The sequence below is a fragment of the Ursus maritimus genome, unplaced genomic scaffold (assembly GCF_017311325.1).
Source record: "Ursus maritimus isolate PB19 unplaced genomic scaffold, ASM1731132v1 scaffold_15, whole genome shotgun sequence".
NCBI classification, from domain to species: Eukaryota; Metazoa; Chordata; class Mammalia; order Carnivora; family Ursidae; genus Ursus; species Ursus maritimus.
This window is the reverse complement of record NW_024423897.1, coordinates 34,554,900-34,568,371: the sequence shown is the minus strand read 5'-3', so window position 1 is coordinate 34,568,371 and position 13,472 is coordinate 34,554,900.

The following is a 13,472-nucleotide window of genomic DNA, read 5'->3' as shown; positions in this document are numbered from 1 at the left end:
CCGAGGTCCCGGGAACCAGCCTTCGATCCAAGCACGCGGTCAGCTTTTCATTTTACAAATAAAACCAAGGCCCCTTTAGCCGGGGTCCCGATCTTGCTGTCAGCTGGCTGGGGCAGGCTTGGTGGCACCCCTCACCCCGCCCGCGCGCTCCATTCCTCCCACTTATTTATAGAAGTATTCTGTCGCTGAACGAGAAGTTAGTAGGGACTTGGGGACTTTTGGCCTGTGTGGCGATACCTGCGTTCCGTTACTTCTCAAAGCATCAGCTCCGTTTAAAATATTACTTCCACCTCTTAAGGTTATGAACATTAAATGTATGAAAGACCTAGGGGAGCATAAAGTAAGCGCTCGATAACTGCTTTAGCGTTGCCGTTAGGTCGGGTTTGCGTTTGTCCTGAAAATTTTAATCCTTCATGGTATACCCGAACACCCTCTATTTTACTTTTGTAGTTTTGCGAGACTCTGACCCCCAATCCCTTCCCCCTCGGAGGTGTCTCGAGCTCCCTGTGCCCGGTATCCAGGAGGATTGTACCCCGCCGCCGACGTGCGGGCAGGGGAAGGCCCAGGCCACGAAAGGGTGCGGAGTTGGGGCTCAGTTCTCTCAGCGAGGGGGTTCCATTTAGCTTCTCAGTCCTCAAAACCCCTAGAAAGGCGGACGACACCAGCGCAGTCGGGGGCGGGCGAGAAAAGGCACTGTCAACTCAGGGCCAAGCCCCACCCCATTAGGGGGTAGGAGGAGGCCCAGGCACTTCGGGGTGTGGTGTTACCCGGTGTCTTCCCAATGCCGGTGTTCCAGTTTCCTAGGGAATTCTCGAGGGGAAACCAGGGATTCATGCAGTTGATGATCCTGCCGCCTCCAGATACGATTCTAAGGGAAATCTCCTTGAACTTTTCCCGTGAGAGACAGTCAGGCGGTGTGCAGGTCAACGCACAAACTTCTCGGCATCTTTCCGTGAGCTCCCAGGCTTACCCGCCTCCCGTCCAGCAGCCCTACCCCCATCTCCACCCAGAACTCCCGCCCAGATTCCCTCGCAGGCCACCCGGGGAAGCGTTTAATTCGGCCGCCACCTCCCACAGCAGCGGAGACGAATGCATTTTCCATCCCTCGGGCGTCTGTTCGCTACGCAGCTGTGGGCCTCGGGGTGTTTGTAGGGACTGGGAACTCCGGGCAACCTGCCGCTCCCGGCACCTCCCGCCGCGCGGGCTGGTTTACAGACCCGGCAAAAAGCAAAGGCTCTGGGTTCTGGCGCCGGGGCCCAGGCAACGCTGCACCCAGGCCGTGCAGAAGGAGCGCACAGGAGAGCACTGGGCGGCCGCGAGGCCTCCCGCCCCCTACCCCGGTGCCAGCTCCAGGGTGCGTGCGAAATGGCTGGCGGCCCTGAGGAGCAGGGAGCCGCGGGGTTAATGCGCCATTCCAAATCGCGGTGCCCGCCAGCAGGAAGCGACGGAGGCACCAGATTTCCCTTCCGCGTTAAGAGGGTTTTTCCTTTTTTTCCTGCTTGGCCGACGGAGAGCTTTTTAAATTGGATGTGGAGATCCTCAATTAGAAGTGTGGAGAAGCTGGCAAAAGAGGAAACAGCGGAAAAGTCGCCGCTTCGCCAGAGGAGGCTCCCGGCTCCCGTTCCCGCCCGCGGCCGGGTGCAGCGCAGGCCCGGAAAGCGCTCTCCCGCCTCCCCCGCGGCAGGGAGGGCGCATTCTTCCCTGCGCGCACCGCCGGGGCAGGCCCCGCTCGCGGCGGCTCTTTAGTTCCCGGTGTTTACTAGGCGGCGGAGGAGGAGGGGATCGGGGGGCTGAGCATACACAGTGGTCTACTAGGAAGCTTTTCTCCGGGCCCATGTGGGTCCCCCACACCCCGCCGCTTCCCGGTTTGTCTCTTTATCTCTTTCTCCAAAGCACCGCAGCGGGAAGTGTTTGTGCCGCAACCCGCCGCCTTTGCTACGCGCGCCAACTGCTTAACGCGCTGCCTCGTGCGGTAACCGCGCTCTCATCCCGAAGTCGGCTCCGCAGGTGCCCCCGCACTCACTCTTGTACCCCACAGCCTGCTCCCCCTCTGCGCCCGGGACCAGCGCGCCCCGCAGGACAAAGGGGGCGCGTCGCGGGCGCCCGCACCCGGTGGTCCCCAGGCCCGCGGCGGAAAGGGCGCCCCGGAGGGCCCCAGCGCCCGCAGAAGCCGCCGCTCGCGGTGGGGCGCTTCTGGGTTCCCAGCACCAGGGGGCACCAGAAACCGTCCGAGTCCCATAGCGCCCACGCGAATGAGAAGCTGCGTCGTCATTTAAAGTATCAAATCCGTGAACATGCACCCCCGGTCCCCCCACAGTCCTCCCCAAATCCAAATTACCCCCAAACTTTCGGATGTGCTCACCAGCATGCCTGCTTTTCAGGTTCCTACCCTCCATCCTCTCTCCCCAGTTTCGCCCTTCCCACCTCACCTGATCTGGTTTCTCGGTAACCTGCTTTTAGACTTCTCCCCCTCCCCCAATTCTCCGCGTCACCATGACAGCTTCCCGCGGGGTGAGCGCCCCCGCCGCCAGTGCCCCCGCACCTTCCTATGTCTGGCAGGCTGGGAGGTTTGTTTGGGCTTTGCCTTCAAGATCCAGGTCTCAGGTAGAGAAAAGGGAGGCGGGGTGGTGGGGGGCGTGCTGTAACTCGGGGGTTTTCTTTTGGGATAGGGACAGAAGTTGCTGAAAGATGTATTGCTTTTCTTAAGTGCGCCTCGTGTCCTCGCCTGACGGAGGACTTATTTCCCCCTAATTGCTGGGCCCAAGACCAGGGGAAAGAAAAAGAATGGACGTTTTCTGCATGCAGTTCTGGGGAGAGGTCTCTCTGGTAAGGGGCCCGAGACCAGGTCCCAGGTCCGGGGGCACCCGAACCCCTTGCGAGAGTGGGCTGGGGACCTTGGGGGCTCCCTGGACACCTGACACTTGTTGAAAAGGCGACACTGTCCCCCCACCCCGCCAAAGCGAATGTGTGGCTACACAGGGTGAGAGTTGGTCCCGGCCAGGCGGAAGCCCAGCGGCTTCCACTTCGAGGGCTTTGCCCGAGGAAGTGCGTGTATGAAGTTGGAAGCTGCATTTCTTCCTCGGAATACTTAAATGTATATGCAAAATACTGTGGAAGAGTCGAGTACGCTCTAGCACACCGGCGGCAGGGGCCGGAAGAGCTGTGCTTGTCCCCGCCAATGAGCAAAAATGTTGGGAGCACGGGGTTGGGCAGCCCCCCTCCCCTCGGGGCGCACACGTCGGCTCTGCGGGCGGGTTTGCCACAGCCAAAACTAGGGAGGCGCCAGGAGGCTGGGGGTTCCGGTGAAAGTCCATTCCCCTCCCCAATGAGGGTTCGTTTTCACCGGGTGGGGCTGGTAAACCAAACCACGGCGCAGTCAGCCCAGAGGTGGTGCAGGGTAGTGGTGAAGGGTGTTACTGGGGAGGTGGCACAGTTACAGGAGAAAGGTCATTAAAATAATCACTTCGATGGCCTAGCGGAGATATCGAGGAGTTTCAAGAACCTGCTCGAGGCGGAGAACCAAGTCCCGGACTGTCCAGGCAGTCCCTCCCCTAACCTCGACGGGCATGGTTAGTTGGGGTTGCGGGCATTAAGAAAGTGCAAGCAACAGGGTTCCGAAAAGGGCGAGGAATGTAGCTTTGCAAGACGGCGCCCGGAGGAGGTGAGCCCACTATTTTTAGGTTCTCAGCACCTTTGCAGCAGTCCCTCCCAGGGTGTGCGCCTTCCCTAGGAACAGACCAAAACAAGCTCAATAGTAAGTCACACGCGCGGCAATGGTATCTCTGCAGCTGCACTTCCAGAGAGGGCACTTTCTCGTCGCGGTGGGTTCGAAGATGACCCAAACCCTCCCCGTCCCGGGACTTGACAGAAGAGCGCCCCGCCGAGCCGGGGAGGGAAACTGACCCTCTCAGAAATTCCGGGGTCCACAGGCATCGGGACACCAGGGATCTTTGCCCACGTGGAAAGGCAACCGGCGTCTCTGCAAGGCCAGCCCCTCTCGCGTCTAACTTCTCTCTCTCCTCTACCCTCCCGGTGCCTCGGTTCCATCCAGTCTTTCCTCTTTCCAATCTCACCGCCTGCTCTGGGGTCCAGCCGCGCCCCCTCTGTCTCGCGCGCCCTGCAGGCCGCCGCGGCCGCCGGCGACTCAGGCGCCATCCGCCCCTTCCACCCAGGCCCGCTCTCCCACTTACCTCGGATCCGGTCTCCGCAGACCCCCAGTTGGACATTAACTCCAGGAGCCCCGAGTCCCAGCCAGGAGCCCCATCCGGGCCGAGGGCAGGAGCGCAGAGCCCCGCCCAACAGGTCAGGGGCACGAATTCGCAATCCTGGGGCAGCGAGGGTGCGCAGGAGGCGGTGGCCAAGACTCCCGCCGCCGCCGCCTCGAGAAGGGCGAAGGATGCAGACAGCTCCCCCGCCGATGCCCTGCACCCCCAGAAACCGAGGTCCGAGCAGCCGCCGCTGCCTTGGGTGGGTGGGGGGGTGACACGGCTGCGCGCGCCGCGCTCTTGGCCGGGGCTGCGCGGGCCCGGGGCGCGGCGGGCTGCTCAGCTGCGGCGGCCGCGCTCTGCGCCTTCTCGGGGCGCAGCGCCTGGGAGCACGAGATGGGCCGGGCTGATGCTGCCGCCGGAGCTGAGGTCTGGCCTGGAAATCCGATCGAGACACCACGTCAACCGGCGCGGGGAGTCCCGTGAAGACATGAGGGCGCCAGGAGCGCAGGCTGGTCCTTGAGAGCCCGGGCCGGGGGGCCGGGGTGGGGGAGGGGACTCGCGGGGCCCCGAGAGGGGAGGGGTCGGGAGGCGGTTGTGAAGGAGGGAAAGGAGAGCAGCGAGGAGGCGCCCGCGCTCCCGAGGAGGGGGCTCGGGGTGCGAGTGGGTGACGCGAGGCGCTCCTCCCCGGGGCGCAGGGAGAGCGCTCAGCGCGTGGAGACGCTGCCGGGCTCGCGTCGCCTCCTTGCGGGGTAGATCCGGAGGAATGTGTGGAGCTCCGCGCAGACCAACCGAAGGGGGCAATCTGAACTTGACCGCGGTGCCCGCGCCGGGCTTTGCCCCCGCGTCCCGCGCTGTGAAGGACGGCGCTCCGTCGGGTGGAGGGCTACACTGGGCTTTCCTCGCGCCTGTCGAAGGCTTTCCTTCCTTCCCGGGTGTCTAGCCCTCTCGCGTTTCTGCAGGGCAGAAGGCAGTGGGGGAGGAGAGGAGCTGCTTGCCGGAGCCGTCCTACACTACGAAGGAGAGATGCGGAGCGGCCCAGTGAGGGAGGCAGAGTGTTTGCCAGGGGACGCTGAGAGTGGGGACGAATTTATAGGACTCTCACTCAGTGACGTGCCCTCCAGTGGCTTTTCTGATTCGCTTTCTGACCTAAACACACATTAGTTTAGTCCCCATGCTAGGGCCAACACGGTCTCCAAATACCTGCTGGCTGAAGTCAGAGGCTTTGCATATCATGTATTACATGGCAGGCAATGAAGAAGGCTTCTGAGGCTGGCCGGCTCCTCAGTCCTAGGCTCCATTTTCATGCTGTTGTAATATAATATCAGACGTGGGGTAGGCACATACATTCAAAATCCCAATGCCAGAGGGGTAAGATCATTTTATCAGGAACAGGTCAAGGGAGGTTGGGCTAAACCTGCTTTTATCCCGATTTTGGAAAATGCAGATGGGGAAACCTAAGTAAGCATTCCCTTGGGTGCTGAGTTTCCAGTGAGCAGGGACCCAGCTCCCATTCCTGATCTCTGTGAGACCTTTGAGGCATTCCTTTTGTTGGTTAGCTTACCACCAGAAGCAGCCAGAGCCTTCTTTTGTAGAGGACGTGAGGAGGGCAAGTCCTTACACACACCCTGCGCATGACTCTCCCCATAAATACATTTCATTCACACAGCACATGAAATTAGCTCTGCCTTCAAAATAATGTACTAAATAAGGTACGTCTTTGCTCAGCTGAAGCCTGCTTTCCGGAAGCCATTGGGACCTGAATTCAGTGGGACCTCTTTTATTTTATGAGCTGGGGCCAGGGAAAGCGTAAACAGGCTCAGTTTACATCCTTGTACCTCTAATTGTATGACTCATCCGGTTGTTGGGGAGTATGTGTTCTTCAAGTAGCTGATACAGACAATAGACAGGGGAAATGTGTGTGGCAATGTGGGGAGAAGATCATGTATTATTAAACTTCTGGAAAGTCAAAGATCAGCTACTTTGGAGGTTTGTCAGCGAAGCTAGTGTGGGAGGAAAATCATTCTTACTAATGTTAACGTGATTTAAGATGAAGCGGAATGAAAATCAAGTCATCCAAACATACCTTAGCTTAAGTTAGGGTGCTCACTGTAGCTCTGCAGAATGTGACATTTCCTTCTTTGATAGATTTATGGAAGAAATGTAGGCGGATTTGGAAGTGGGAGGGCAGAATAAGCTTAACATATTTATCGTGGTTTGGCATTGTTTTGGGAATTTGAAGGAAACCCTAGGCAGCGTTCCTACCATGAATGATTTCTTCATTTTCAGAAGTTTTTTCACTGGGGATGGTCATGCCATCCAAGCACCTGCAATGATTTAGCACCCGTGATGTGCTAGACCCTGGAATTGTACTGACTGGGCTTTTTGGGGTTGCAAAGAACAGATACCACTGAGTTTACCCTAAGTAATGGGAGTTTACTGTGGAAGGAAGGCTGACCGGAATCTCCACCGCTCAGCCACGTGTCTCCGAAAAGCCTTCCGGAAAGGCCACCTAGCCAGGCCTCACGTAAACTGGATTGAAGTTCAGGAACTGGAAGGTCATTCAGGATACGGCTCTGGGCCGGGTTATCTCGCTGCCCCCTGAGCGGCAGGCATCCGCGATCTCTCCTAGTAGGCTTAGCCGCCAAGGTGATTCAGCTCCTCTCTCTCTCTCTCTCTCTCTCTCTCAGTTTTTCTTTAATTGTCTCTTGGCTTCTGATCCTGCTACCAACTGCTCAGCTCTCTGTTGATCTCACATTTTAACTCCTTTAGTGAAAGAATCTGATTGGCCGCCCTGGGCACTAACCAGATGCTAGAGTTGGACTCCGCCTTTGTCTCAGGCCTCCATTTGGTTGCTGGCCACCCTGGAGATAGCAGACCTTGGTCAGATGCTTCCTCCTGGACTAGTCACCTATGGCCATGCTGTTGGGGTCACATGGTACCAAGCCTGGCCACCATTGCTTAAGAAGCTTCCTACGGTTCGTCCTTGCTTTCTTTCCACAGGATTTGTGCCCCCAGAAGGAACTGTATTAATGGTGGGCTCTTGGAGTTTAACAAACCTCTGTCTACTACAAGACTCAAAGATGAATAAGATACAGCTGCGGGTCTCCAGCACTTACCCTCTGTAAGGGAGGGAGACATGCACGCAAGTGGTCACAGTCTAGAGTGATAAATGCTCTGATAGAGGATGTATGAGGTGCTCACGTCAGATCTTCACACGACCAGTCAAACCCTGGGAAGATGACGAAAACACACTCATGCCTTGGGCCTGTTCTTGGGCAATTCAATGAGACTCTCTTGGACAGTGGAGCCCAGGAGCTGGTATTTTTTTTAAATGTTCCCCAAGTTGTTCTAAGTATACTTGGGGTTGAGGTATCAATTAACTTTATTTTTTTTCCATGATTATAATCATTTTATGATTCTTTCTGAAAGCAAAACTAAGAGATATACCTATTTTGATAGTCCTAGAACCTTCTAGGACTGAGACGCTTCCAAAATATTAAATTTCTTTTGGAATACTACTGATTATCTCAAAATTGTAATATAAAGGAAAATGTAAAATTGAATTTAGTTAAAGCAAATACTTCTAGTCAGCGTTCCTACAGCATTCCAAATGTTTGAAAGAACATTTATTTGCATGATTACAACATTCAGATGGCTGCAGAAAGGGGAAAAGGCCTAAAGTTGTCCATCTCCTAGTACAAAGCCCACCATTTAAATGTACCATCATTCGTATTGACAAAAATCTTCTCAGACTCAGGCCTTGACAGACAATGAAAAACAAAGTTCCTTCTAAAGTGACTGCCATAAAGCAAGCGTTTGATGTCTTAGAGACAAGAGGATGGCCTGATGTCACAATCTCAAAGCCGCCAGCTGCTGAAAGTAGGGACCCCTCCACAGCTCCATCTTCTCCTTTTTCTTTTTCTAAAAATGTTTGTTTGTTTATTTATTTATTTGAGTGAGAGAGAGAGAGAGAGAGCATGAGCAGGGGGAGGGGCAGAGGGAGAGGGAGAAGCAGGCTCTCTGCTGAGCAGGGAGCCCAATGTGGGGCTCAATCCCAGGACCTTGAGATCATGACTAAAGCCAAAATCAAGAGTTGGATGCTTAATAGACTGAACTACTCAGGTGCCCCCCCCCCCACAATCTTCTCCTTTTTTCGAGGAAACAAAACTAAGTTCAATAGGAAGCTGTTCTTCAGCAAAGTCCAGAAGAGAAAAATCCGCAGCTACACTTTTGCTCTGAGTAGGTCGATTATCTCCTGATAAAGTAACAACACACTGCTAAGAATCCTTACATTGGCCCCAGATCTCAGCCTTTCATCTGGAAAAACCCTGCCTGAGAATCAGAAAGAGAGAAACAAGTATTGTTCAAGCATCTCATCTCCTCTTTGAGAAGAAACCCTCCTAATTTCCCATTTCATTATCATCTTCACTGGAATTTGGTATAGATCTCTAACTGAAAGATGTTTCAGGGATGGATGCTCTCTGTGCTGGAGGATCTTACAGTCCTGGGGAAGAGAACACACAAGCAAAATGATAAAAAGTAATATAGGGTATCACGAGGCTGTGGGCCAGGACTGTTACCATATTTGGAACTCAAACTCAGCCTTTCTTGGGGAAAGTTAAGTGTGTGTGGGGGTGGTGGCGAGGGGAGCATTCCAGGCTAGGTGGAAAAGGTCTCTGGAGACTCAGTGCTCAGCCCTGCAGCCCTTAGGGGTGGTGGAGCAGCGGGTCAGCCTTTGGCCATTCATCCTGAGGGCGCTCCCAGTGGGGCTTTGCAGCTGCTTCGCCTATAAGGGCCAGGCCCCAGGTCCCAGGACTCCCTCATAACATGGGTCATGACGGCTGAAACAGAATCCATCACTCGAGCAGGGCAATTTCCTTTTCAAAGTCACCACTTTATTGGGGAGGGATTTGTCTCATGTGAGATTGTTCTTTCGCAGTCATTTTCACCAATGATACTATTACTCATAAAAAAAAGATAAATTTGCTATACTTCAAACCACTTATAAGAAATGAAAAAAAAAAGAAAAGGGGAAAAATGGACGGTAATAGGGACCTGTACTACTCATGAAAACAGATAAATTTGCTATACTTCAAACCACTTGTAAGAAATGAAAAAAAAAGGGGGGGGAAATGGACAGTAATAGGGACCCCTACTACTTTGTGAAGTAGTAGGAAGACACAAATTCTTTGGAGTAAATTGTTTCTCATAAGAAGTCAATTCTGACATTGACATGGTAGATTTATCAATGATTTCTAGCAGTGTCTTTTATAAGGATCTGATTAATTATCCATTAATTTTATTCTTGGTTCTTGAGATTACTTTCTGACACTCCTGTTTTTCAGAAGTAAAACTTTAATCAGATAAGAGGGTTATGGCAGACGTTGTTACTATGCAGATGGTCTAATGGCTTAGATGTGGGATTGGCAAACTTTTTTTGTAAAGAGCAAGCATTTTCTGTAAAGATAGTAAATACTTCTGGCTTTGTAGTCCCCGTACAGTCTCTGTTGCCATCACTCAACTCTGCCCTTACAAGATCAGACACTGGTAATATGTAAATGAGTGTGCAGAGCTGTGTTCCATAAACATTTTATAGACCCTGAAATCTGAATTTTTGTATGGTTTTCACCTGTCATGAAATACTATTCTTTTGACTTAACCCCCCTCAACTGTTAAAGAATATAAAAGTCATTCTTAGCTCATAGATCATCCAAAAGCAGGCTGTAGGCAGGATTTCACCTGAAGGCTGTAGTTGGCTGGCTTCAGCTTTGGCTTAAGTTGTAACTTGAACATGGATCAGCTCTAGAGTTATGAAACCACAAAGCCAAAAAGGACCTAAGGCTTCTAGTCCAATCTCCTCATTTATCAGAAAACTGAGGCAGGGAGTAAGTGACTTAGCCAAGAGCACTCTTTGAGCGAGTGACATACCCCTACCCTCCAAGAATATGTGGGATCAAATTATTTCACTGGTGTGTGTGTGTGTGTGTGTGTGTGTGTGTGTGTGTGTTTGGGTATGCGTGGTGGCAGCAGGTGGTGGCCGTGGGGTTAAGTTGTATTAGCTTTCTTTCAAATTGTGACTCAGTATATTTCACTGAGGCAAGAAATGAGTCAAAATATGGAGAAATCAGTTGGAATCTTTATTGGTGGCAGAGGTTGGTGTCAGGCTGAACGGGGACAGAACTTTGAAAAGAGGTCGATTGCTGCCTTTTAGAGCATTGCAGAGTTCCCAGGCAAAGCGGAACACTAAATAGATTTTTTTCCTCCTTAAAAAGCCATTCTATTCCTGTGATTGGCTTTCAGACAGCGGCTACCCAGGATCTCATCACAAAGGCACAGAGATATATTGTGTGTGTGTGCAAGTGTGAGAGAGAGCTTTGAGTGGGGAGTCAAGATACCTGCATCCTAATTCTTTTGTAGGCCACCTAGCACCTCTGCAGAGCTTCTAGAATCTTCTAAAGAGTTGAAAACATGGGTGATAGTTAAAGATACTGCCATAAAAGAGTTGACTCTGGGACAAAAACTTCATATTTGGACCTTCAAGCCAGAATATTCCAAGGCACCTCTTTGCCATGTATTAATTATATCATACAGACTTCAATCTAGATTGAATTCAATCTTTACTCCTACCTAAAATAGAGGAACTATTTGACCATTTCCAACTCTGGCAACAAAACAATATGGACTGGCTCTCTTCCCTACCATTATTGGCTCCCACATTTTCTCAGTGTGGGAAAATGAATTAATTAACTAATGAATCCTCATCAGTACTTATAGGTTTATGAGAAGCAAGTAGTAAATGTAAGGGTGAATTCTGTGGTCTTTAGATGTTTCAAGCAACTATCCAAATATCCCTCATGAGTCAGTAGCAGGGCTGAGACGAGGGGGAGGCAGCTGGGGCTTCTCATTTTGCGTGGTGGGCACCACACTTGCCTCACCCGGGTCCCAACCCCCGAATAGCAGAAATGTCAAGGTGAGAGCCCCAAATCTTGAAGCCACTAATTAGGAGGAAATTATGCCAATGATCAGGCAATTCAAGTTGGACCTCTGCCTCTGACGAGCCGTGGGAAACTTCTAGCATCCCTAGCCCTGCCTGTTTTTCTCTTCTTACTCCTTCTCTCCCTCACTGGACACTGTGTGAATAGATGAGATAATAAGCTAGATTTTCTGAGTTCATAAATTACTCCCTGGGAATAATTTATATTGCATGTATACTTTCTGGCCACCGGGGTACTATTTGATAAATTACTGCCCTCCTGCTGTGCTCTAAGTGGAAGCCTGGTGACCTGAAAGAGTTAATGCCTCCCTCCAAGTAATTCACTTACTCCTGGGGCATAATTTACACTCCAAGAGGATCTGGCCTGCCATATGTGAGGCGCTTGGAGTTCTTTGAGAGAAAGTCAGCTCTAGAAATGTGAAGAATTAATATCACAAAAAGCACATTTGCAGACCACTCTTTAAGGACTCCATCATGCAGCTTCCCAGAACAATCCTGTAGGGTAGGTCATGGTTACCCTATCCAGAGCCATTCTCTAGCCAGTGAAAGATCAGCCCATAATATACCCAACATGAGGTTAGGGAATAGCATATTTGTAGAATGACTTCACTATTTGAAAAATCATGGGTGAAAGATTGGGAAGTGCATTTTAGAAATATGAGTAAAAACAAAAGGTAAAAGTAAGGTGAATGTAATAAAATATCTGCTTTACAATGTTGAATGGTAGGAAGATGACCTAAACATAGTGGATTAATGTTTCATACAAACACTGGAGCACTAGTACGTCAGAATGTGTCATCTGTTTGAAAATGGCCGTTTGTGGAGACCAGCATATTCTAATATGCAGCTATTGCTTTAAAAACACTGCCATGATATGTGAATGCATTTCTAGATTCATCTAACAAAGAGTTGTGCAGGCACCTTCCTTCATAAGGACCTTGTGTGGGAGTTGTCAAGGGACATAAAAAGGCATGAGATAACCCCTATATTCAGTGGTGGCAGTTATCTGGATTTTGAGGATGGGTTTAATTTTGGGCAAAGACCTAGTCATCTGAAGTTCTAGTGAAAGAGGTGGGTTAAAACTGAGAGAAGGCGATTTGGAGACTGTTCTGGTGCGGCTTGAGGGGTACATTGCAACCAGGGCCTCAATTCTTCTCTTCATTCTCTGTGCCCATGCTCCTTGTCATGTGACTTTGCAAATGCTCTTACTAACAAGGTCGTGTCCATTTCCGCGTCCCTTGAATCTGAACTGGCGCTGTGACTTGTTCTGGCCAGCAGAATGCCGTGGTCGTGAGCATCTCCCACTTTTGAGCTTTGGACCCCAAAGGCCGACATGTTCCCACTTACTCTTTCAGACTCTGCCGTTACCATGAGAACATGCTTGGGCTGGCGTGATGGAGGATGAGAGACTCGTGGGGCAGAGTAGTGCTGCTCCATTCGTCACAGCCCAGGTCGGCTCCGATCTGTTGAGAGTTAGCTCACACCTCCACCCCTAGACGTGCAAATGAGCTTAGTGAAGATCAGCAGAGCTGCCTCGCTGACCACTCCAGATAAATGCACAAGAAATACTTCTTGTTTTATGAGCCTGGGATGTTGTGGTTGTCACACAGCATTGTTATGGCAATTGATAACTAATACAGTTTGCGAAGTGATTCCAAAAGAGGAACTCCCAATGCTGAACAGCGATAGAATTCCTGGAATAAGTGAATGGTGTCTCCAGGGAGCTGCAGGAGGTGGTAACACACATTTGGGGATATCCGTGTCGGGGTTTATTGGGCATCCTTCCTCTGATCCTACTGCACCTTGCACTATATGCAATTGCTTGTATGCATATTCACGCGTCACTAGATCAAATGTTCTGCAAGGGCAGGAATCACATCTCTTATTTTTGCCTCCTTAGTACCTAGCACATAAATGGTATTAAATGGTGGGAAAGTGAAGAATTCCATTAGAAGTCATAACTTGCCCTGTATGCTTTTAGTAACTTGGGTCTATTCACGTGTTTGGTATGTAATATGTAATCCTAAAAATTAGTTAATGCAGTTACTTGACAAGATTATTCACGCACATGTTATACCTTTCAAAAGGTGCGAAGGTAATTTCAGTAATGAGCGATTCTTTTCTCATGTGCCATCTTCAAACCCTCCACTCCCCTGGTAACACAATGACTGGATTCTTATCAAGTCTTCCAGAGAATGTGCAATGATAAAATAAAGCTTTTGTCTAGGAAAGAAAGAGGATTTTCAACCATTGTGTTCTTAAAAGTCTGT